Source organism: Mesoplodon mirus (genome assembly GCF_964341445.2).
Source record: "Mesoplodon mirus genome assembly, chromosome: 11".
NCBI lineage: Eukaryota > Metazoa > Chordata > Mammalia > Artiodactyla > Ziphiidae > Mesoplodon > Mesoplodon mirus.
In genome coordinates, this window is record NC_138987.1 from 67,849,341 (window position 1) to 67,872,779 (window position 23,439).

The window sequence follows — 23,439 nt, forward strand, 5'->3', positions numbered from 1 at the left end:
GGGGTAAGATGGGTGTGATGATAAATATGGAGGTGGAAGATGTGGCTGGTCGTAGGGGTTCCTTAGTGAATAGTTTGATTGCATTGGCAAAGGGTTGGAGTAGGCCATGGGGGCCTACAATGTTTGGTGCTTTTTGGAGTTGCATGTAGCCTAGGATTTTACGTTCTACTAGTGTCAGGAATACTACGGCTAGGAGCATAAGAATGATCGGCATTAAAATGTTAATTATAAACATTTAGTTGGGGAGAGGGTTTGAACCTTTGAGTATAAAGGTTTAAGTTTTACGCAATTAACAGGCTCTGCCACCCCAACAAAACCCTGGTGTTGGGTGATTAGTTTGTGCTTGCTTATTAAGTTGAGATTAGATCATTAATTGTTTTGAAGGCGCTTATTTAAAGTGGGCCTTATTTCTCTTGTCCTTTCGTACTGGGAGAAATGCGTAAAGGATAGAAACCAACCTGGATTGCTCTAGTCTGAACTCAGATCACGTAGGACTTTAATCGTTGAACAAATGAACCCTTAATAGCAGTTACACCATTAGGATGTCCTGATCCAACATCGAGGTTGTAAATCCTATTGTCGATATGGACTCTAGAATAGGATTGCACTGTTATCCCTAGGGTACCTTGTTCCATTGATCAATTTTTTGGATCAATAAGTGATATTATGCTTTGGCTAGGAGGTCTAGGCTTTAATCACTCGGAGAGTGTTTTGTGCTCTGAGGTCACCGAAATTGTCAACCCATGTGAAATTTTGTTATTCCTTGGTGGTTTAAGATTATGGTTTGGGGGTTGATTAATTGAAGCTCCGTAGGGTCTTCTCGTCTTATTTTGTTATCCCTGCCTCTTCACAGGGAGGTCAATTTCACTGATTAAAAGTAAGAGACAGTAAAACCCTCGTGTGGCCATTCATACAAGTCCTTATTTACAGAACAAATGATTATGCTACCTTGGCATGGTCAGGATACCGCAGCCGTTTAACGATTGTCACTGGGCAGGTGATGCCTCTAATACTGGTGATGCTAGAGGTGATGTTTTGGTAAACAGGCGGGGTTTGTGTTTGCCAAGTTCCTTTTACTTTTTTAAATCTTTCCTTAAGTGCACGCCTGTGTTGGGTTAACAGTGTTTTTAACAAACAGTTTAGTGTTGGATTATATTTATTTACTGTTAATTATCAGTATATTATTTGTTGCTGATGTAAGCTTGTGCAGGGAGAAATATTTCTTGTTACTCACGTTAACAGTATTGCTTCTATAGTCTTATAGATTAGTCCACTAATAAGGCTAGAAGTTGATTTACTTAGTATTAGAATTGAAATATGTTTTGTTGTTGAGCTTGAACACTTTCTTAATTGGTGGCTGCTTTTAGGCCAGCTATGGTATTGTTTGCTTTTACTCTCTAGTCAAGGTTGTATCCATTTCTAAAAAGCTGTACCTTTTTAGACTAACGTTTAAATATACGCTGAAGCTTATTGTGGTTTTTAGTATTATTTAACGTTGAACTGAAATTCTTCTCCTGGACAACCAGCTATCACCAGGCTCGTTAGGCTTGTCACCTCTACTTATAAATCTTCTCACTATTTTGCCACATAGATGAGTTTGTTCTAGTATCTGTTCATAAGTAGATCTGGTTTCGGGTATTTTAGCTTAAGTTCTCTTTGTTAAATTGTTACTAGTTAAGACATTATGCACAAGGTACAAGGGGTAAGCTTTGCTTTTTATTACTTTTAATATTTCTTTCATCATTCCCTTACGGTACTTTCTCTATAGCACCATCAGTGTTTAAATTTCGATCTCCTATACTTTAGATGTCTGGTGAATGTTTTATTTGACTAGCTTGTGTTAGTATGGTGGGAAAGGTGTGGACTAAGTTGAGTTCAAGACATACATAGATCATGAAATCTTCTAGGTGTAAACTAGGTGCTTTATTTAAGCTATGTCTTGTTTTATCCAAACACACTTTCCAGTATGCTTACCTTGTTACGACTTATCTCCTCTCATATAATTGTTTAACATGTGTTGATGGATTGTGGCTTTGTCATGGCACTTGAGGACGGTGACGGGCAGTGTGTGCATGCTTCATGGCCTTAGTCAATTAAGCACTCTACTCTTAATTTACTACTAAATCCTCCTTTAGTTTTTAGGTTTCATAAAAACTTTAGTGTGGATAAAGGGTGTTCTTGGTGTAGAAAATGTAGCCCATTTCTTCTCACTCCGTAGGTTACACCTTGACCTAAAGTTTTTATGTGTCATAATTATGCTTACTTTTGCTTCTTTTTAGGGTTTGCTGAAGATGGCGGTATATAGACTGGAGTAGCAAGTGTTGGTGAGGTTTATTGGGGTTTATTGATTATAGAACAGGCTCCTCTAGAGGGGTGTGAAGCACTGCCAAGTCCTTTGAGTTTTAAGCTGTTGCTACTAGTACTCTGGCAAATAGTCTAGTTCTTATGATTATTTGGGTTTAGGGCTAAGCATAGTGGGGTATCTAATCCCAGTTTGGGTCTTAGCTATAGTGTGATCAGAATATATTAAAGTCACTTTTGTAGTTTATTTTTGTTTTAATTATGGCTTTTTACAGCTTGATTAAGGTTTAACTTTATCTTGTATGGTTCTTTAACACGCTTTATGCTGTAGTTCTATTAATTCGGGTCAATTGTATGACCGCGGTGGCTGGCACGAAATTTACCAACCCTAGTTAATATGGCTTAGTCAAACTTTCGTTTATGGCTTAATTTTTATCACTGCTGTCTCCCGTGGGGGTGTGGTCAAGCAAGGTGTTGTGAGCTGCTGGCGTGGTGTGCTTGATACCTGCTCCTTTTAATCTTAGTGATTTAGAGGGCATTCTCAGTGGGGTGCGGATACTTGCATGTGTAATTCTATTAAAAACTAATAGAAAGGCTGGGACCAAACCTTTATGTTCATGGGGCTGGTGAGCCCATCTAGACATTTTCAGTGTCTTGCTTTATGAGATGTTTAAGCTACATTATTAACTTGCTGCATGTAGATGAGGTTTGTGTGGTTGTATTATGTGGTTTATGTCAGATTTAGTATTAGATTTTTGATAGGATGGTTGGCGAGTCTGGGGGAAGTCTGTCTGTATGGGTGGTGAATATCTAAATAGCTCATTGGTATGATAGGAAGGGGGGTTGAGGTTGATTCATTATGATATATAACTATTTTAAGCCAGGGGGGAATAGTGAAGTGCTATGTCCTGTAATCATTAACTGACTGCACAACGTAGGTTGCTCTAGCCAAATAACAAATACGTACAAGTCCAGCTACAATTTGCTTGACTGTGTTAAGACCTTTTAAGGTCATAGCTGAGTCCAAGCAATTTTCCCCCCAAAAATAAAAGATACCAAATGTATGAAACTGCAGTTATGTGTGAGCATGGGCTGATTAGTCACCAACCCATCGAGATGTCTTATTTAAGGGGAGAGAGTGGGCGATTTTAGATGAGATGGCCCTGAAGTAAGAACCAGATTGTCTGATAAAGTTCACTAACAGAAATCCCCACAAGCTATGGTCCCGGAGTGAGAAGAGGGACACCTGCTGAGCGGGTTGATGGTTTCACGTGGCCTGGTGATCAAGCTCGTGGTCTAATGGACAGGGTTACCAAACATGTTGGTTTAAACTGATTTAACTTAATGTACTATGTACGATCAATAATATATATGTACTATGTAATATTAATGATAGAATACATATTCATTAGGCATGGGGTAAATAATGTAATGCATGATTATACATATGATGTACGTGTATACATATGTGGGAAAAAGACATTATAGCAGTTATGTGGTGGTTACAAATATGTACGGTACACATAGCATGTATGTAGTAGAATGAATTATTTTTAGTACTGACATAATACTGTAGTTTTATGAATGTCTTATGATATACTTTTTTTCAGGGAATAGTTTATATAGAATTTCAGCTTTGGGTGCTGGCGGTGAAGTTTAGTGCTTCTTCCTTGAGTCTTGGGGAGATATGTTGTTCTCCTTTTCCGGTTTACAAGACCGGGGTATTGTGTTAGACTACAAAGACTCTTCATTTTAGGAACTTGTTTTCAATGAGACTAATTACTGGTATTAACACTAGGATTAAAAGAAAGTATAAAATGGATGCAAGTTGTCCAGTAATTATGTATGGGTGTTCCTCGGGCTGTCCTCCGATCCATGTTAGTGTTAGTAAGTCTGCCACTAGTACTCAAAATAAGAATTGACTGAAGGGCCGAAATATCATGCTTCGTTGTTTGGATGTGTGGAGTATTGGAATAAATACCAGGACTAGGATTGAGAGCAGCAGGGCCAAGACTCCTCCTAGCTTGTTGGGGATTGATCATAGAATTGCATACGTGAATTGAAAATATCATTTTGGCTTGATATGTGGTGGTGTGCTGAGTGGGTTTGCTGGAGTGTAGTTGTCGGGGTCTCCTAGCAGGTCAGGTGAGAATAGGACTAATATTAGTGAAGCTAAGATTAATAGTAAGGCGCCCAGGATATCCTTAATTGTATAGTAAGGGTGGAATGGGATTTTGTCTATATCGGCTGGGATTCCTGTGGGGTTGTTGGATCCTGTTTCGTGAAGGAAGAATAGGTGGACAGCTGTGATGATGAAAGGGAGAATGAAGTGGAAGGCGAAGAATTGTGTTAGTGTTGTCTACAGAAAAGCCACCTTAGATTCATTCAACGAGGGTATTGCTGATATATGGGATTGCTGAGAGTAGGTTTGTGATGACAGTTGCACCTCAGAATGATATTTGTCCTCAAGGTAGGACGTAGCCTATGAATGTGGTGGCTATGACTATAAAGCAGTAGGATAACTCCAACATTTCATGTTTCCTGAAAGGTGTAGGATCCATAGTATAGACCGCGTCCTATGTGGGCATAAGGGCAGATAAAAAATATGGAAGCTCTATTTGCATGTATATATCAAATGATTCAGCCATAGTTGATGCCTCGGCAAATGTGTTACTGATGAGAAGTCAGTTGTTGTGCCTGGTGTGTAGTGTATTGCTAGAAATAGGCCTGTTAGGATTTGTAGGATTAGGCAGATGCCTAGTAAGGAACTGAAATTTCATCATGATGAGATATTTGATGGGGTAGGGAGGTCAATGAATGTGTTGTTGAGGATTTTTATTAGTGGGTGGGTTTTTCAGGTGTTGGTCATTGGTGTTCTTATAGTTGAATGACAACGATGATTTTTCATGTCATTGGTCATGGTTGAAGTCTATGTGACAATAATGATGACGTATATTGTATTCATTTTAAGTATTATTTTTGTGATTAGTTTTGCGGGGGTTTCTTCAAAACCTTTGCCTATTTATAGGGGTTTAGGGTTGATTGTGGGTGGTGGTGTTGGGTGTGGGATTGTGCTAAACTTTGGTGGTTCAGTTTTGGGTCTGATAGTATTTTTGATCTATTTTGGGGGGATATTGGTTGTGTTTGGTTATACAACTGCTATAGCCACTGAACAATATCCTGGGGTTTGGATTTCTAATAAGGTTGTACTGGGGGCATTTCTTTTAGGGTTGATAGTAGAGTTTTTAATGGTGTATTATATTTTGAAGGATGAGGATGTGGAAATTGTGTTTAAGTTTAATGGGTTGGGGGATTGGGTTATTTATAATACTGGTGACTCTGGGTTTTTTAGTGAGGAGGCTATGGGGATTGCAGTGTTATACAGCTATGGTACTTGGTTGGTGATTGTTACTGGTTGGTCATTATTTATTGGTGTTGTGGTTATTATGGAGATTACTCGGGGAAATTAAATTAGGAGTATACTGAGGGTGATGCTAATGAGAAATGATAGAAAGTATAGTTTAATAAGGCCTTTTTGGTTTGAGATTAGTGTGGAGGATTTTAGTTGAATGAAGGCTGTAGTCTTTGGTAGGACAGTTTCTAGTCAGATCAAGTCTAGTAAGGAGGTTGCTAAGTTTTGGCTTATTAATAGGTTTAGATGGGGAGGTAGGCGGTATATGATGGTGGGGAAATATCCTAGGAGAGTGGAGAATTTAGAGGAGTTTGAGGGGTGAGTATATTTTATGTTTTGTGTGTTAAGATTGATTTCGAATGCTAGTACGAAGCCCAGAGCTGTTACTATAAGGGCAGTTAGTTTTAAGTGCAAAGGTGTAGTTATTAGGGGGATGGTTGTTGGAGGGATGTTGTTGGAGATGACGAAGCCAGCAAAAATGCTGCCGATTAACAGGCGTTTGATGGAGTTAAGTAAGAGGGGGTTGTTTTCATTGATAGGAGCTGAAGGAGAGAAGCGGGGCTGTCCCAGTTGTGCGAAGAAGATATTGCGAGTGCTATAGATGGCTGTGAGGGAGGTAGCGGTTAGTTATTAATAGGGCTCAGGCGTTGGTATAAGACGTGGTGGTGGTTTCGATAATTAGGTCTTTAGAGTAAAAACCGGTGAGAAAAGGTATTCCCGTTAGCACTAGACATCCAATGATAAGGGCTGTTGCAGTGATGGGTAAGGTCTTGAATAAGCCTCCTATTTTTCGAATGTCCTGCTTGTTGTTTAGGTTGTGAATAATGGATCCAGAGCACATTCATAGTATGGCTTTAAAGAAAGCATGTGTGCAAATATGTAAAAATGCTAGATGAGGTTGGTTAATACCAATTGTTACTACCATTAGACTTAATTGGCTTGAGGTAGAGAGGGCAATAATTTTTTTAATGTCGTTTTGGGTGAGAGCACATATGGTTGTGAATAGGGTGGTAAGGGCTCCTAGGCAAAGCGTTATTGTTTGAATGAGTTTGTTGTTTTCTGTTTAAGGGTAAAATCGGATAAATAGGAAAATTCCCACTACAACTATTGTGCTTGAGTGGAGTAGGGCCAAGATTGGGGTAGGACCTTCCATTGCTGAGGGGAGTCAGAGGTGAAGTCCAAATTGGGCTATTTTCCAGCTGCGGCCAGTAGGAGTCCTGTGAGGGGGAGGTTTAAAGGGCTTAGGTTGAGTATGAAAATTTCTTGTAGGTCTCATGCATTTGTGTTGGATAAAAATCATGCCATTGATATAATGAATCGATATCTCCGATGCGGTTATATAAGATTGCTTGAAGAGCAGCTGTGTTTGCGTCTGTTCGTCCGTGTCATCATCCGATGAGCAGGAAAGATATGATTCCTACCCCTTCTCATCCAATAAAAAGTTGGAAGAGGTTGTTGGCTGTAACAAGGATTAGTATGGTGATGAGGAAGAGGAGTAGATACTTGAAGAACTGGTTGATGTAAGGATCTGAATGTATATATCATTGAGAATTCTATGATAGATCATGTGATAAACAATGCCACTGGTATGAATATAATTGAGAAATAACCTATTTTGAAACTAAGTGTCAATTTAAGTGTTTGGACAGTAATTCAGTGTCAGTTTGAAATGAGTATTTCTTGGCCTGTGTGAAGGAATATTATTGTTGGGATTAGACTAGTAATGAAAGCACATAAGATGGTATTTTTTACATACGACGGATATTTATCATTTTTGTAGAAGTTTGTACTAGTTATCATGATTGGAATAATTAGTACTAGTAGTGTGATTAGGCAAAAGAAGGGAATAGGTTTATTACTTTTATTTGGAGTTGCACCAATTTTTTGGTTCTTAAGACCAATGGATAACTACCATCCTTTAAAAGTTTGAAAAAGCCATACTATTAGGTATGGGGGCATGAATTAGCAGTTCCTGCAATACTTTCTCGGTAAATAAGAAGTCTTAGTCTTCTGTTGCTAGATCCACAATCTAGTGTTTTTTTAAAACTATATTTACAGTATAGGGGGCCCAAGATGATTTTAGGGTTTAGTGACAGGAGTAGAAGTGGTAGGATATGGAGAGCTATAAGAGCATGTTCTAGTGTGAAGGAAGGTATAATATTATCAATATGGTGTGTACATTTGCTGCATTGTGTTGTGATTAGTATATACATGGAGTATAGGGCTGTAATTACAATTGGTTCCTATTAGGATAATAATGAGATTTCACCATGAGAAAGTTGATATAACTATGAACAGTTCTCCAATTAGATTAATAGTTGGGGGTAGGGCAGGTTTGTTAGGCTTGCTAATAGTCATCAAGTGGCTATTAGTGGGAAGAGAATTTGCAGGCCTTGGGCTAAGATTAAAGTTTGGCTATGGGTTCGCTTGTAATTTGAGTTTGCTAGGCAAAATAATATAGACGACGTGAGGCCATGAGCAATTATTAGGGCAGTAGCCCCTGTGTAACTTCGAGGGGTTTGAATGAGGATAGCTGCAATAACGAGTGCTATATGGCTGACTGAGGAGTAGGCAGTGAGTGATTTTAGGTCTGTTTGACGTAGACAAATAGAGATAGTTATGATTATTCCCCATAAGGAAAGCATAAGGAAAGGGTATGCTATGTATTCTGTTAGGGGATTGAGTATTCACGTGATTCGTAGCATGCCATAGCCCCCGAGTTTTAGTAGTACAGTGCAAGGACTATGGAGCCTGCAATGGGGACTTCTACATGTGCTTTGGGTAGTCAAAGGTGGAGGCCGTAGAGGGGCATTTTTACTATAAAGGTTATCATGCAGGCCAATCATATAAAGATGTTGGATCAGGAGTTGGATAGTGGTTGGGTCCAATATTGAAGTACTAGGAAATTTAGGGAGACTGTGATGTTTTGTATGTATGTTAATGCCACTAGCAATGGGAGTGACCCAATTAATGTGTAGAATAGAAAGTAAAGTCCTGCATTAAGTTGTTCTGTTTGGTTACCCCAGCGGATAATGATAAAAAGGGTAGGGACTAGCGTGGCTTCAAATATAATGTAAAATAGGATTAGCTCTGTGGCAGTGAATTATGATTAGAAGTGTTTGTAACATGATTAGTATTATGATGTATAGTTTTTTTCGGATTAGTGATTCTTTGAGTAAGTGGGATTGGCTGGCTATTAATATTAGGGGGAGGAGTCATATTGTTAGGATTAGTAATGGTGCAGAGAGGGAGTCGGAGAAGAATATTAATGAGTAGTTGAGGCTATTGTTGTTGAAATGGTTAAGAAGAAGTAGGTTTGTAAGGCTAATTAATCGGCTGTGGGTTGTGGAGGTAATTCAGATTATGTTGCTTTTTGATAGCCAATTTAGAGGTATTAATATCATTGTGGGGATAATAAATTTTAGTATTGGAGAAGGTTGAGGTTTTGTACGTAATTGGTCCCACATGTGTTTGATACTATTACAATAGGGCTAATCTGAGGGCTGCTTTGCAGGCGGCGAGTACCAGTAGGATGAATGGTATTATGCTGGCTAAGGTGAAATGTGAGCTTAAGCTTGTCAGGGCTGCTAGGCTAAACAGTGATAGTATCATGCCCTTCAGGCAAAGTAGTGAGGGTATTAGGTGGGACCAGTATATTAGTAACCCTACAAGGGATATAGTGAAAGCTATAATAATGTTTAGATATACTAGGGACACTTGGTAGTTATGAGTTTAACCATAATCTAAGGAGTCGAAATCACTTGTTTTATTTTCAACTAAATACCTTTAACCATAATCTAAGGAGTCGAAATCACTTGTTTTATTTTCAACTAAATACCATATTCAGCTCATTCCAACCCCTTTTGAGTTCATTCGTAGGCCAATGAAATAAAATAATGAAATTAAATGAATAATGAAATTATTCATGAATAATGAGATTCATTAATATTCATTATTCATAATATTATTATCCATAATATTATTAATATTCATAACAATGAAATTAAAAATAGGGCTATGATAAGTATTGTTTTTATGTTTGTTTGGGTTGCTCAGGGGAGGGGTAGTAGGAGGGCAATTTCTAGGTCAAAAAGAAGGAAAGTGATTGCCACTAGGAAAAATTTTATGGAAAAGGGTAAACGGGCGGATCCTATAGGGTCAAATCCGCATTCGTCGGGGCTTGTTTTTTCTGCGTAGGGTTTAGTTGAGGAAGTCAGAAGGCGATAAGTAGGAGTAATGAGGCTAGTATTGTGTCTGTTAATAAGGTCAGTATTGGGTTTATTGTTCTTTTTCGGGGTGTACCGAAACTAGCGGATTGGAAGTCAGTTGTACTAATTAATACTAAAAGGACTGTGAGCCTCATCAGTAGATAGATACGTAAAGAAATAGTCATACAACATCTACAAAATATCAGTATCAAGCAGCAGCTTCGAAGCTGAAGTGGTGGGTGGATGTGAAGTGGAATTTTAGTTGGCATAGGAAACAAACAATAAGAAAAGTAGATCCAATAATTACCTGCAGTCCGTGGAATCCTGTGGGTTCGAAGAAAGTTGATCTATAGACTCCATCTGAGATTGTAAAGGGGGCTTCGTAATACTCTGACGTTTGTAGGAGTGTAAAATAAACACCGAGGGCAATTGTAATAAAAAGGGCTTGGAGTATGTGCTTGTGATTTCCTTCTATAAGGCTATGATGGGCTCAGGTAATGGATATGCCAGAGGCTAATAGCACAGAAGTGTTAAGGAGTGGTCCTTCTACGGGGTTTAAGGGGTGAGTGCCTGTTGGTGTCCAGCATCCACCTAGTTCAGGAGTGGGGGGCGAGGCTTGAGTGGTAGAAGGCTCAAAAAAAGCTGGTAAAAAGTAGGACTTCTTAGACGATAAATAAGATTATTCCATATTGAAGTCCCTTTTGGACGATTGGTGTGTGGTGGCCTTGGAAAGTGCTTTCTCAAATGACGTCTTGTCATCATTGATATACTGTTAGAATATTAGTTAGTAGGCCCAGTATTAGTAGAACTATTGAGTTGAAGTGGAATCACATGATTAGGCCTCATGTTATGAGAAGTGCTGAAAGAGCTCCCGTGAGGGGTCAGGGACTGGGGTTTACTATGTGATACGTGTGGGTTTGGTGGGTCATTATGTGTTGTCGTGCAGGTATAAGCTTACTAAGAGGGTAAATACATAGGCTTGAATTACAGCGACAGCAAATTCAAGGATGGTGAGTAGGGTGAGAATAGTAAATGTAATAAGAGCTGTGAATGTGCTGGTGCTTATTAGCATGAGGGTTGTCTCCCCGATTAGGTGTATTAGTAAGTGGCCTGCAGTAATATTGGCTGTTAGTCATACTGCCAGTGCTACTGGCTGGATGACTAGGCTAATAGTTTCGATAATTACTAGCATAGGGATGAGGAAAGTGGGTGCGCCTTGTGATAAGAAGTGGGCTAGGGATGCTTTTGTTTTATTACGGAGGCCCATAATGATGGCACTGGCTCATAGAGGGATTGCTATTCCTACATTTACTGGGAGCTGTGTGGTGGGTGTAAATGAGTGGCGTAATAGTCCGAGGAGATTGGTTGAGCCTATAACTAGAATTAGTGATATTAGTATTAGCGATCAGGTTTGTCCTTTTTGATTATGAATACCTATGATTTGCTTTGATGTGAGTTGAATTAATCACTGTTGAAGGGAGATTATGCGATTATTAATTAGTCATTTTGATGTTGGGAATAGAATACTTGGGAATATAATGATCAGGATGACTACAGGGATGCCTATTACTGGGGTTACGAAGGGGGCAAATAGATGTTTGTTCATACTGTTTCTCAAGGGGCATGTTGTTTTTGTATTTTAGTGAGTGTTGATTTTGGGTTGGGGTAGTAGATGTGCTTTGAGATTTTTAGTTGAAATAGAATAAATAGTGTTAGAAATATAGATGAAATAGTAACAAATCATGTTGCTATATCTAGTTGTGGCATGTCATCAAGGAGAACTTTGGCTCTCAGTTTTTAACTTAAAATGTTAACGCTAATCTAGCTTCTTAATGAGTTTATAGTATAGACGCTGATCATTTCTTGAAGTATTTTAGGGGCACTAGTCCAAGAACAATTGGCATGAAGCTGTGGTTTGACCCACAGATCTCTGAACACTGTCCGTAGAACAAGCCTGGTCATGTTGATATTAGGGTTGTTTGGTGTAGGTGCCCTGGGATTGCGTCTGTCTTTAGGCCCAAGGAGGGTATGGCTCATGAGTGTAGTACATCTTCGGAGGAAATTAGTACTCGGATTGTTATCCCTATAGGTAAAATTACTTGGTTATCTACTTCTAGTAGTCGTAGTTCTCCTGGTTTTAGGTCTGGTGTTGGGATTATATGGGAATCAAAGTTTAGGTCTTTGTAGTCAGTGTATTCATAGCTTCAGTATCATTCGTGGCCTATAGTTTTTACAGTAAGAGATGGGCTGTTGATTTCATCTATCATATAAAGAATTTGTAATGATGGCAGGGCAATTAAGATTAAGATAATGGCCGGCAGGATAGTCCAAATAGTCTCCACCTCTTGGGCATCTATTGTGCTAGGATGTGTTAACTTAGTTGTAAGTATTAGTGTAATGATATAGAGGACTAAGGAGCTAATTAGGAAAACAATTATTAGTGTGTGGTCGTGAACATGTAGCAGTTCTTCTATGATGGGTGATGTTGCATCTTGAAAACCTAGTTGGAAGGGGTATGCCATAGAGATATACAATATTTTCACTTGTGACTTAACTTCGACAAAGTTATGTAAAGTTTTACTAATACCTAGTTCATGAAGAAAGACATAGTGGCTATGATGTTGGCTTGAAACCGATAAGAGAGGGTTCAATTCCTTCCTTTCTTGACTATTTTAGATTAATGTAGGTTGGTTCTTCAAATGTATGATATGGTGGGGGACATCCATTTAGTCATTCTAAATTTGTGATAGTAAGCTCTACTGCTAATACTTCTCATTTGGATGTGAATGCTTCTCAGATAATGAAGACTATCAGTATGACCGCTGTTAATGAGATGAATGAGCCTATTGATGAGATGGTATTCCATGTTGTACAGGCATCTGGATAGTCAGAGTATCATCGAGGCAGGCCAGATTAGCCTAGGAAATGTTGTGGGAAGAAGGTTATGTTGACACCCACGAATATGATCACAAAGTGAATTTTTGCTCATGTCAAGTTGAGTGTATACCCTGAGAATAGTGGAAATCAGTGTACAAATCCTCCTATGATAGCAAAAATAGCTCCCATTGAGAGCACATAGTGAAAGTGTGTGACTACATAGTAGGTATCATGAAGTACAATGTCTAATGATGAATTAGCTAGGACAATACCTGTTTGTCCACCGACTGTGAAAAGGAAGATGAAACCCAAGGCTCACATCAGGGCTGATGATCATTTAATATTGCCTCCGTGGAGTGTTGCTGATCAGCTAAATACTTTTACCCCTGTAGGGATGGCAATAATTATAGTAGCTGATGTAAAGTATGCTCGTGTATCAATGTCCATACCTACTGTGAATATGTGATGGGCCCATACAATAAAACCTAAGAACCCAATTGATATTATAGCTCATACCATACCCATATATCCAAAAGGCTCTTTTTTTCCCGAGTAGTAAGGTGCAATGTGTGAGATCATCCCAAACCCAGGTAGGGTGATGGTGGCCTCGTAGAATGAGTGCGAGTATTCCTTCCTCTGCTATATTTTGGAAGAGTTTGAGAAGAATAGGTGTTAGCTCTTCTCTAAATGTTTCATAGAATTCTCCTGTGAAGCCATCTGGTCCTGGGCTTTTGTTTGTTGGAAGATTTTTAATCACAGTCTCAATTTCAGTGCTTGTGACTGGTCTGTTTATATTTTCTATTTCTTCCTGGTTCAGTCTCAGAAGGTTGTGCTTTTCTAAGAATTTGTCCATTTCTTCCAGGTTGTCCATTTTATTGGCATATAGTTGCTTGTAGTAATCTCTCATGATCCTTTGTATTTCTGCAATGTCAGTTGTAACTTCCCTTTTTTCATTTCTAATTCTATTGATTTGAGTCTTCTCCCTTTTTTTCTTGATGAGTCTGACTAATGGTTTATCAATTTTGTTTATCTTCTCAAAGAACCAGCTTTTAGTTTTATTGATCTTTGCTATTGTCTGCTTTCCTTTCTAAACGATTCACTTTTTTTTTTTTTTTTTAAGTAAATTTATTTATTTATTTTTGGCTGCATTGGGTCTTGCTGCACACAGTCTTTCTCTGGTTGCAGCAAGCGGGGGCTACTCTTTGTTGAGGTGTGCGGGCTTCTCACTGTGATGGCTTCTCGTGTTGTGGAGCACGGGCTCTAGGTGCACGGGCTTCAGTCGTTGTGGCACATGGGCTCAGTAGTTGTGGCTCGCGGGGTCTAGAGTGCAGGCTCAGTAGTTGTGGTACATGGGCTTAGTAGCTCTGCGGCATGTGGGATCTTCCTGGACAAGGGCTTGAACCCATGTCCCCTCCACTGGCAGGTGGATTCTTTTTTTTTTTTTTTTTTTTTTTTTGCGATACGTGGGCCTCTCACTGTTGTGGCCTCTCCTGTTGCGGTGCACAGGCTCTGGACGTGCAGGCTCAGCGGCCCTGGCTCATGGGCCCAGCTGCTCTGCAGCATGAGGGATCCTCCCAGACCAGGGCACGAACCCATGTCCCCTGTATCGGCAGGCGGACTCTTAACCACTGTGCCACCAGGGAAGCCCGGCAGGTGGATTCTTAACCACTGCACCACCAGGGAAGTCCTTGAATGATTCGCTTTTTAATGCAGGGACTTATTCATCCTCAAATGATACCTGGTAGGAATTCAATGAATATCTGTCAGATGATTAAATAAATGAGCAACAATTTAATTCTGCATCCACCTTTGCTGGGTAAGACACTTTGGATCTGAAGATTCTATTGAACAGGGGGCACCCTCCAGCTCCTCAGGAAATAGTGGACATGGAACCTTCCCTTGAGAGAGAGAAAGCATGTTTCTGGGAGCTTTGCAAATGTTTCATGGGAATCCCACTTTTGGTTCTCTTAAGGACTCTTTTTTGGTTCATCACTCCATATGCCTCATGGACCAAATTACTACATGTTTCTGGTGGTTCAACATGTTCTTGGCCACAGAGGCTGATATCCTGCTACAAACTGAGCCTGGTAGGAACTTAAAAGGAGATGCTTCTCATCTGTCCTCTGGCATGCCTTCAGTGAGACTCAGGCATCTGAAGACATCAGACCCAGACACCAAAATGAAATTAACAAGAAGGGGCTCCCATGAGGGGGACTGGGCGCCTCAGATTCAAATGAGCAGTCGATTGAATCCAGTGAAGGCGCTAATGAGCTGTTCTACGCAGCTCTGGCAAACTCACCCTGCACCTATAATTTTCTCTCTGGATATCATTAAAATCAAATGATTCCCTTATTTGGGGTATCCATTTACAGTGTAATTATTTTGGTCTTTTGTAGTGACTTTCGTGGTTAAATTAGGCAATTCTCTTGCCTGTGTAGATAATGTAATGACTTTTTAATCATTTGTTTTCTACCAGCCAAATTGTTTCCATGATCCCATTAGAATTCTTCTGTAGTGATTCCAATGGATTTATTGAACTACTGGTGACAGCCTCACTGATGAACTGCAGGCTGCCTGCTGTTAAATTCAGCCAATGAATATCAAATACCTTCCATTTTCCCAGGAACCCAGAAAAAAATCTAATAATTTTGATCGATGGATATATTTCCTGACATTCAGCATAGTAATTACAAAGAATACCATATGCCTATGGTAGGTTTTAAAAATATAAATTTATTTTTTTTATGATTATGAAAGTAATACATTATTATTCTTTAAAAATCCAGAAATAGGGCTTCCCTGGTGGCACAGTGGTTGAGAATCTGCCTGCCAATGCAGGGGACACGGGTTCGAGCCCTGGTCTGGGAAGATCCCACATGCCATGGAGCAACTGGGTCCATGAGCCACAATTACTGAGCCTGCGCGTCTGGAGCCTGTGCTCTGCAACAAGAGAGGCCGCAATAGTGAGAGGCCCACGCACCGTGATGAAGAGTGGCCCCTGCTTGCCACAACTAGAGAAAGCACTTGCACAGAAATGAAGACCCAACACAGCCATAAATAAATAAATAAATAAATTTAAATCATATGGGCTTCTAAGAAGACCTCTGCTTAAAAAAAAAAAAAATCCAGAAATACCCCAAATACAACAAATACTATAAAAACGCCTGTAATTTCACCATTTACTTAAAACCATTTTGTATTAGATGGTATCTCCCTATAGTTTTTTTTTAAAAATCTATTTCTCTTTCCATTATCTATCAATTATCTACATACCTACCTATCTATTCAAAATTGGAGCCATAATTTTTTAACCATATTTTTTTCATTTAATATGCATGATAAGAATTTTTCCATGTCCCTGAATATTCATTGCAGTTATAATCTTTAATGGTTGTGTAATATTTTAGTATATGCATTTGTTCTCCAAATATTTTCTGAGCTCCTACTCTGAACAAGCAAAGACTTACTATAATTTATTTAGTCATTGCTCTATTGTTTGAACATTGTTTGAACTTTAAAAAATATAAGTCACATCATAGCTCTCTGCTCCAAACACTGCAAGGGCTCCCCATTTTGCTAAGAGTAAAAGCTTACATCCTTATGATGGCCTTTGAGGCCCTTCAAGGTTGCCCCCAACTCTTATCTCTCTGGCTTCATCTCCTATTCTTCTCCCTGCCCAGGCCACACCAGCCCCACTGGACTCCTTACTGTTTTTCTAATTGTCAGACAAACTGTGCCCCTGGGCCTTTGCACTAGCTGTTCCTTCTGCCTGGAATGCCCAAAGACCCACTACCCAGATTTCTCACCTCCTTAGAATCTTGTGCTCAGGCGTCATCTTCTTAATGAAGGAAACGGTTCCTTTTTGTCTTGCCTCCAGCCACTCCTGATTGCTCTTATCTTGCTCTGCTTTGTCTTTTTTTTTCACAGCGTCTATTATTTTCTCATGTACTATTATACTTTATTTACTAAGTTTACCATTTATTATCTACTCCTCCCATTGTAATGTAAATTCCATGAGGGTAGAGATTTTTGTCAATTTTGTTCACCAATGTATTGCACGTGCCCCAAACACTACTTGGCACATAGTAGGTGCTCAATAAATATTTGTTGCATGAATGTATAAATGTTTTTGCATTTTTGGCTACTTGTGTACAATGCTATATAGAGTCTAAATCTTTGAATCAATCTCTTGTGATTTTCTGAGATTTCATGGAATTACTGAATCAAAGGAACAACTTTTAAGGCTTTCTGATATATGTCATCAAACAGCTTTTTAGAAAACTTGTGCTGATTTACGCTTCCAGCAGAGTATAACTATGTCCATCTCATTGCATTAACACAGGCATTAAGTATTATTTTAAAAATACCTTCGTTAACCTGAGTGCTGAAGAACACTACTCATTTTTAAATCTTATGTGAAAAAATTTTAGAACTATTTGACTACTAGTAAGTTTGAAGATTAAAAAATCAGCTTATTAGTTATTGATTTCTTTGGGGGATCACCTGATCACATTCCATATTGATTTTTTGTAGTGAATATTAAGATTTATTTTCATGTTTATTAGGAATAATTTGTGCACACAAGAGAATATATTTAGAGAGAAAAAAAAATACTCTTGAACCCACCGCCCAGTTTAAGAAATAGGACATCGTCAGTTCTTTTGAAATCCTAATGTCCCAGTGAATGCCTCCCAGCCCCATTCCTCAACATCTTCACAGAGAAACCATTACTTTTCTGTGTGTCCCCAATGGCATATTGTTTAGTTTTGTCTGTTTTGAAAATGGAGTCACACCTCAGTTCAACATTGTGTTTCTAAAATGTTTGATTGCTGGAATCTGGCCTCAGCCTCTGCCACGCCTGCTGCCTCCCGCTGCCTCTGGACAGTGGACCCGCACAAAGTGAGCGAGCCTCGAGCCTTCGTGAAAATGTGCAAGCAGGACCCGAGCATTCTGCACACCGAGGAAATGTGCTTCCTGAGGGAGTGGGTGGAGAGCATGGGGGGTAAAATACGACCTGCTACTCATAAAACTAAATTGGAAGCAAATACCAAGGAAGAAAAAACAGTAAGAAGGTGGAGGAAAACATAAAGACAGATGAACCATCAAGTGAGGAAAGTGATCTAGAACTTGACAATGAAGGTGTGAATGAACCAGACACTGATGCCCCTCCAGAAATGGGAGATGAAAATGTATAGATAACTGAGGAGATGATGGATTAGGCAAATGATAAAAAAAGTGGCTGCCGTTGATGCCCTAAATGATGGTGAACTACAGAAAGCCATGACTTGTTCACAGATGCCATCAAGTTAAATCCTCGTTTGGCCATTCTGTATGCCAAGAGAGCCAGTGTCTTCATCAAATTACAGAAGCCAAATGCTGCCATCCGAGACTGTGACAGAGCTGTTGAAATAAATCCTGATTCAGCTCAGCCATACAAATGGCGAGGGAAAGCGCACAGACTTTTGGGCCATTGGGAAGAAGCTGCCCATAATCTTGCCCTTGTCTGTAAGCTGGATTATGATGAAGATGCTAGTGCAATTATGAAAGAAGTTCAACCAAGGGCCCAGAAAATTGCTGAACGTCGGAGAAAGTATGAGCGAAAATCTGAAGGGCGAGAGATCAAAGAAAGAATAGAAAAGGTCAAGAAGGCTCGGGAAGAACATGAGAGAGCCCAGAGAGAGGAGAAGCCAGACGACCGTCAGGAGCTCAGTATGGCTCTTTTCCAGGTGGTTTCTTGGTGGAATCCTGGTAATTTTCCTGGAGGAATGCCTGGAATGGGAGGGGGCATGCCTGGAATGGCAGGAATGCCTGGGCTCAATGAAATTCTTAGTGATCCAGAGGTTCTTGCAGCCATGCAGGATCCAGAAGTTATGGTGGCCTTCCAGGATGTGGCTCAGAACCCAGCAAATATGTCAAAATATCAGAGCAACCCAAAGGTTATGAATCTCATCAGTAAATTGTCGGCCAAATTTGGAGGTCAAGCATAATGCCCTCTGACAAATAAAGCCCCTGCTGAAGGTAAAGCAACTTAGATCACCTAATGGATGTCACAGTAATACGAACCGTGTACCTCTGACCTTCTCATGAAGAAAGCTGAGGTGCTTTGAGGATAATCCCTACCCCTCTGCCCCAAATGCAGCTGAAATATTTTACAATGGTTTTCCATTAGGGTATTCATTCAGATAATGTTTTCCTACTAGAAATTGAAAACTTCAAACAATTAAAAAAATAAAGTAAAATTAAATGTTTGAATTGAACAATTACAGTTCATTTGCTTTTACTGCTATATACTATTCTCTTGTGTATCTATACCACTGTTTATTTATCCAAGTTCAGTGGGCAGTAGGATTGTTTCTAACTCTTTGGTATGATAAATGACACTGCTACAAACATTCTTGCTCATGATCGCTGAGGCTTTATACACAAAACCTCTGTAGGGTATGTACCTAGGAGTGGAATTTCTGGGTCATCGAGGATGTGTATGTTCAACTTTTCAAGATAATGTGAAACTCCTTTCCAATTTGGTTGTATTAATTTATATTCCTACTAGCAGTGGATGGGCTTTCCCATTGCTTCACAATTTTTCTAACTCTTAGTACTATGCTGGAGTGGCTGAAAAGTGGTATCTAATTTTGGTTTAAATCTGCATTTACCTTCCAAATGATTATTGGCGATTTACCTTTCCTCTTCTTCTTTTTTTTCTTTTTTTTTTTTTGGTACATGGGCCTCTCACTGTTGTGGCCTCTCCTGTTGTGGAGCACAGGCTCTGGACGTGCAGGCTCAGCAGCCATGGCTTACGGGCCCAGCCGCTCTGCGGCACGTGGGATCTTCCTGGACCGGAGCACAAACCCGTGTCCCCTGCATCGGCAGGCGGACTCCCAACCACTTCACCACCAGGGAAGCCCTCCTCTTCTTTTTATTTATATTTAAAGGGTGATAACCACCGTTACCACAGTCATTGATTGGGTACTACATTGTGTGCCAATCCCTGCACATTGCATCATCCACTCACCAACCTTATGAAGTAGTTACCGTCATATTTTGGGGCCCCAGGGAGATTACTATCAGAGTACGTATTACAAACTGTATTTCTTCCAAATGATGACCTTCACATCTTTATAACATGTGACTTGAGACCCAAGATAACCTGTAATCTTGTTAGACTGCAATTTGACAGAAGGTATCTAATTTCTAAAGTCTGTCCTAGGTCTTTCAGAGATTAAAAAAAGAACACTAATAGTCGTATGAGAGAAAAATTTCTAGAGTTTATCTCCAAGGCCATTTTCTTGTTACCTTAGCGAAAGGAAAATGTCAATGGCATTTTTTTTTTTTTTTTTTTTTTGCTGTACGCAGGCCTCTCACTGTTGTGGCCTCTCCCGTTGCGGAGCACAGGCTCCGGACGCGCAGGCTCAGCGGCCATGGCTCACGGGTCCAGCCACTCCGCGGCATGTGGGATCTTCCCGGACCGGGGCACGAACCCGTGTCCCCTGCATCGGCAGGCGGACTCTCAACCACTGCACCACCAGGGAAGCCCCTCAATGGCATTTTTGACATTATGTCTTGAATGATTTAAGAAATCACTTACGTGTGAAAGTACCAGCTGGAGCAAGATACATGCCTCCTCTCAGGAGTTGTCTCCTGAAGGAACCTATTATCATTTTTTCAATGAATTACTTTTTTTTTCTGTTGGATTTCCAAAGGGGAGTTGGCTGGTTCCAAAATCGAGTCTGGAATTTTAGAAAAAGGGAATGTTGTTATTGTTTCGTTTGAACTAATCAATCCAATAAGCATCTATTTTGAATCTGCTTTCTATAAGACCCTAAGACACAGAGATGTTTGAAAGAATAAGAGGATATCATTCCCATTTCCACTCTGTTTCCTATTAAGTTGGAAGGTTTCAAACTCTCAAAAATAGAATTCATTCATTTTTATTTATTTTCTGTCATTTATGTGTACCCCTGGTGTGTGATGGTTAATCCAAGATTAGGTTAGGGGGCCTGATTGATCCCTAAATACACGGAAAGCTATCATTTTAAGAAACGTTTTCAACAATATTAATAGTATATCAGACATAAACAACCAGCCCAGAGTTTCCTGTCGATCTCCCTGCGAGAGAACCCATAGGAAGTAATGTGGGACGGATCTAAGGGGGCATGGAAAGGTGTTATCATTGTGCTTTGGAAGGCTAGGGCTAGACCATTGCAGGCTAAGCAGGTCTTCACTCCCAGAGTCCCCTCTCTGATGGAGGAGGCCCCAGCCAGCCTGATGGAGAGCTAGGTATGTGGGAGTGGAGAGGGGTGACATGCTTTGCTGACACTTGCCTTTGGGTCAAGCTAGGCTCAGGAAGTCCACTGGGCCATAGACCACTGGGTCTCCAGGCAGCCTGCCAAGGGTGAGCAAGCAGGAGGTCAAGAAACGGGCAGGGGAAAGAATGACACTGTGGGCCCTGAGGCCAGAACTGAACCTGATCTTTCCCGTTGCACCTCTGGTTGGGTTCCTCTGTGCTTGTCTGCCAGCCCAAGATAACACATACAGCACATACACACACACATATTCCACACTCATATCCTTTTTTCAACCTTTCCATCACTCACTTTACCTTTACTGTATGTGGCCTTGTGCTATATTCACTTAAAAAAAAATAATTTTATTGAAGTATAATTTGCATACCATGAAAGTTACCCATTTTAACAGTACAATTCAATGTTTTTGTTGTTTTGTTTTTAGTAAGTTTACTGAATTTGGCAACCATCACCAAAATCTAGTTTTGCAACAATTCTGTTACCCCAATAAAATCCTTCATGTCCATTGACAGTTGACCCCTGTTTCCTACCCTCCAGGCCCAGAGCAACCAGTCATCTGCTTTCCATCTCTTATGGATTTGCCTTTTCTGGATATTTCATATAAATGGAATCATGCAAAGTTGGTCTTTTGTGTTTGGCTTCTTTCAATTAGCATGAAGTTCATCCATGTTGTAGCATGTATCAGTTTTTCATTTCTTTTTATTGCTGAGTGGTGTTCTATTGTTTGGACACGCCACATTGTGTCTGTCACTTGCCAGTTGATGGACATTTGGGCTGTTTACACTTTGGGGCTATTATGAATAAGGCTGCTATGAACATTCATGTGTAAGTCCTTGAATAAACATATGTTTCCATTTCTCTCGGGCATATACATAAGAGTGGAATTGCTGCATCATATGATTAAGTCTATGTCTAACTTTTTAAGAAACTACCAAACTGTTTTCACATCAACTGCACCATTTTATGTTCCCTGTGATTGACTTTTTCATGAGTTCTGTCTCCCTTTACAGGCTATAGGCTTCTAGGGGACAGCACTCCTGTCTGTAGCTCTGTGTAACCATAACTCTCAGCACAGAGTAGGTCTGTGGTCATTAATGACGATTGCTGTAGTGGGCTGAATGGTGATTCCAAAGACATATCCACATTGTAATTCCTGGAACCTGTGAATATTACCTTATATGACAAAAGATGTGATTGAGTTAACAGTCTTGAAAGGAGGGGCTCCTCCTGGAATATCTGGGTGTATCCTAAATGCCATCACAAGTATTGTTGTAAGAGGACAGAGGCAGAGGCAGATGATTGCACACAGAGGAGAAGGCCCTGTGAACACAGAGCAGGGAGACTGCACACAGACCCACAGAGGAGAGGGCCTTGTGAACACAGAGCAGGGAGACTGCACACAGACACACAGAGGAGAAGGCCCTGTGAACACAGAGCAGGGAGATTGCACACAGACCCACAGAGGAGAAGGCCCTGTGAACACAGAGCAGGGAGACTGCACACAGACACACAGAGGAGAAGGCCTTGTGAACACAGAGCAGGGAGACTGCACACAGACACACAGAGGAGAAGGCCCTGTGAACACAGAGCAGGGAGATTGCACACAGACACACAGAGGAGAAGGCCCTGTGAACACAGAGCAGAGAGATAAGGGGCCACAAGCCAAGGAAGGCTGACAGCTACCAGAAGCTGGAAGAGGCAGAGAACAGCTTCTCTCCTAGATCTTCCAGAAGGAGTGAGACTGATGACATCCAATTTCAGCTCACTGAAACTGGTTTTGGACTTCTGGCCTCCAGAACTGTGAGAATAAATTTCTGTTGCTTTGGTAGTTTGTTACAGCAGCTGCAGGAAGCTAATACAATTTGCTAAAAATGGTAGCTGAATGGAGCAGGAATAAAAGCTGAAACACAGCATATCTGGAGATTGTAAACATAGTCTTGGATGTAGGAGGCAAAGAGTTTTCTATTTCCTTTGGGGTAAGCCTTTATTATGAATGAAATGCATTCATTTACTCATTTAGTCATTAATTTTCAACCATTGAATTTCTAGTAGCTTTATTTGACTGACTTTCCTTTAGAGTGGATATGTTTTTCTTTCCATCTGGAATGAAATTACATATCTGCCATTGCTTGATATACTTTATTTTATGTTGTGTCCAAACCAGTGTTACTGCCTGTAACCATTGGGAGGGCAAGATTCTGGAACCAGACCACCTGTGTTCGAATACTGGCTCCGCCACTAACTAGCTGTGTGGCTCTAGGCATGTCATCTGTATAATTGGAATAATAAGTGCACATAACTCATAAGGTTTGTGTGAGGATTAAACAGTAACAGTTTA

The 23,439-nt window shown here is 40.2% G+C and overlaps 1 pseudogene across 1 annotated transcript; it reads left to right on the forward strand.

Moving 5' to 3' along the window:
• The first annotated feature begins 17,691 nt into the window (after positions 1-17,691).
• Positions 17,692-18,785, forward strand: LOC309812455 (hsc70-interacting protein-like; annotated as a pseudogene). The gene has a single exon. The product of its transcript is annotated as a hsc70-interacting protein-like (transcript).
• The last annotated feature ends 4,654 nt before the right edge of the window (positions 18,786-23,439 follow it).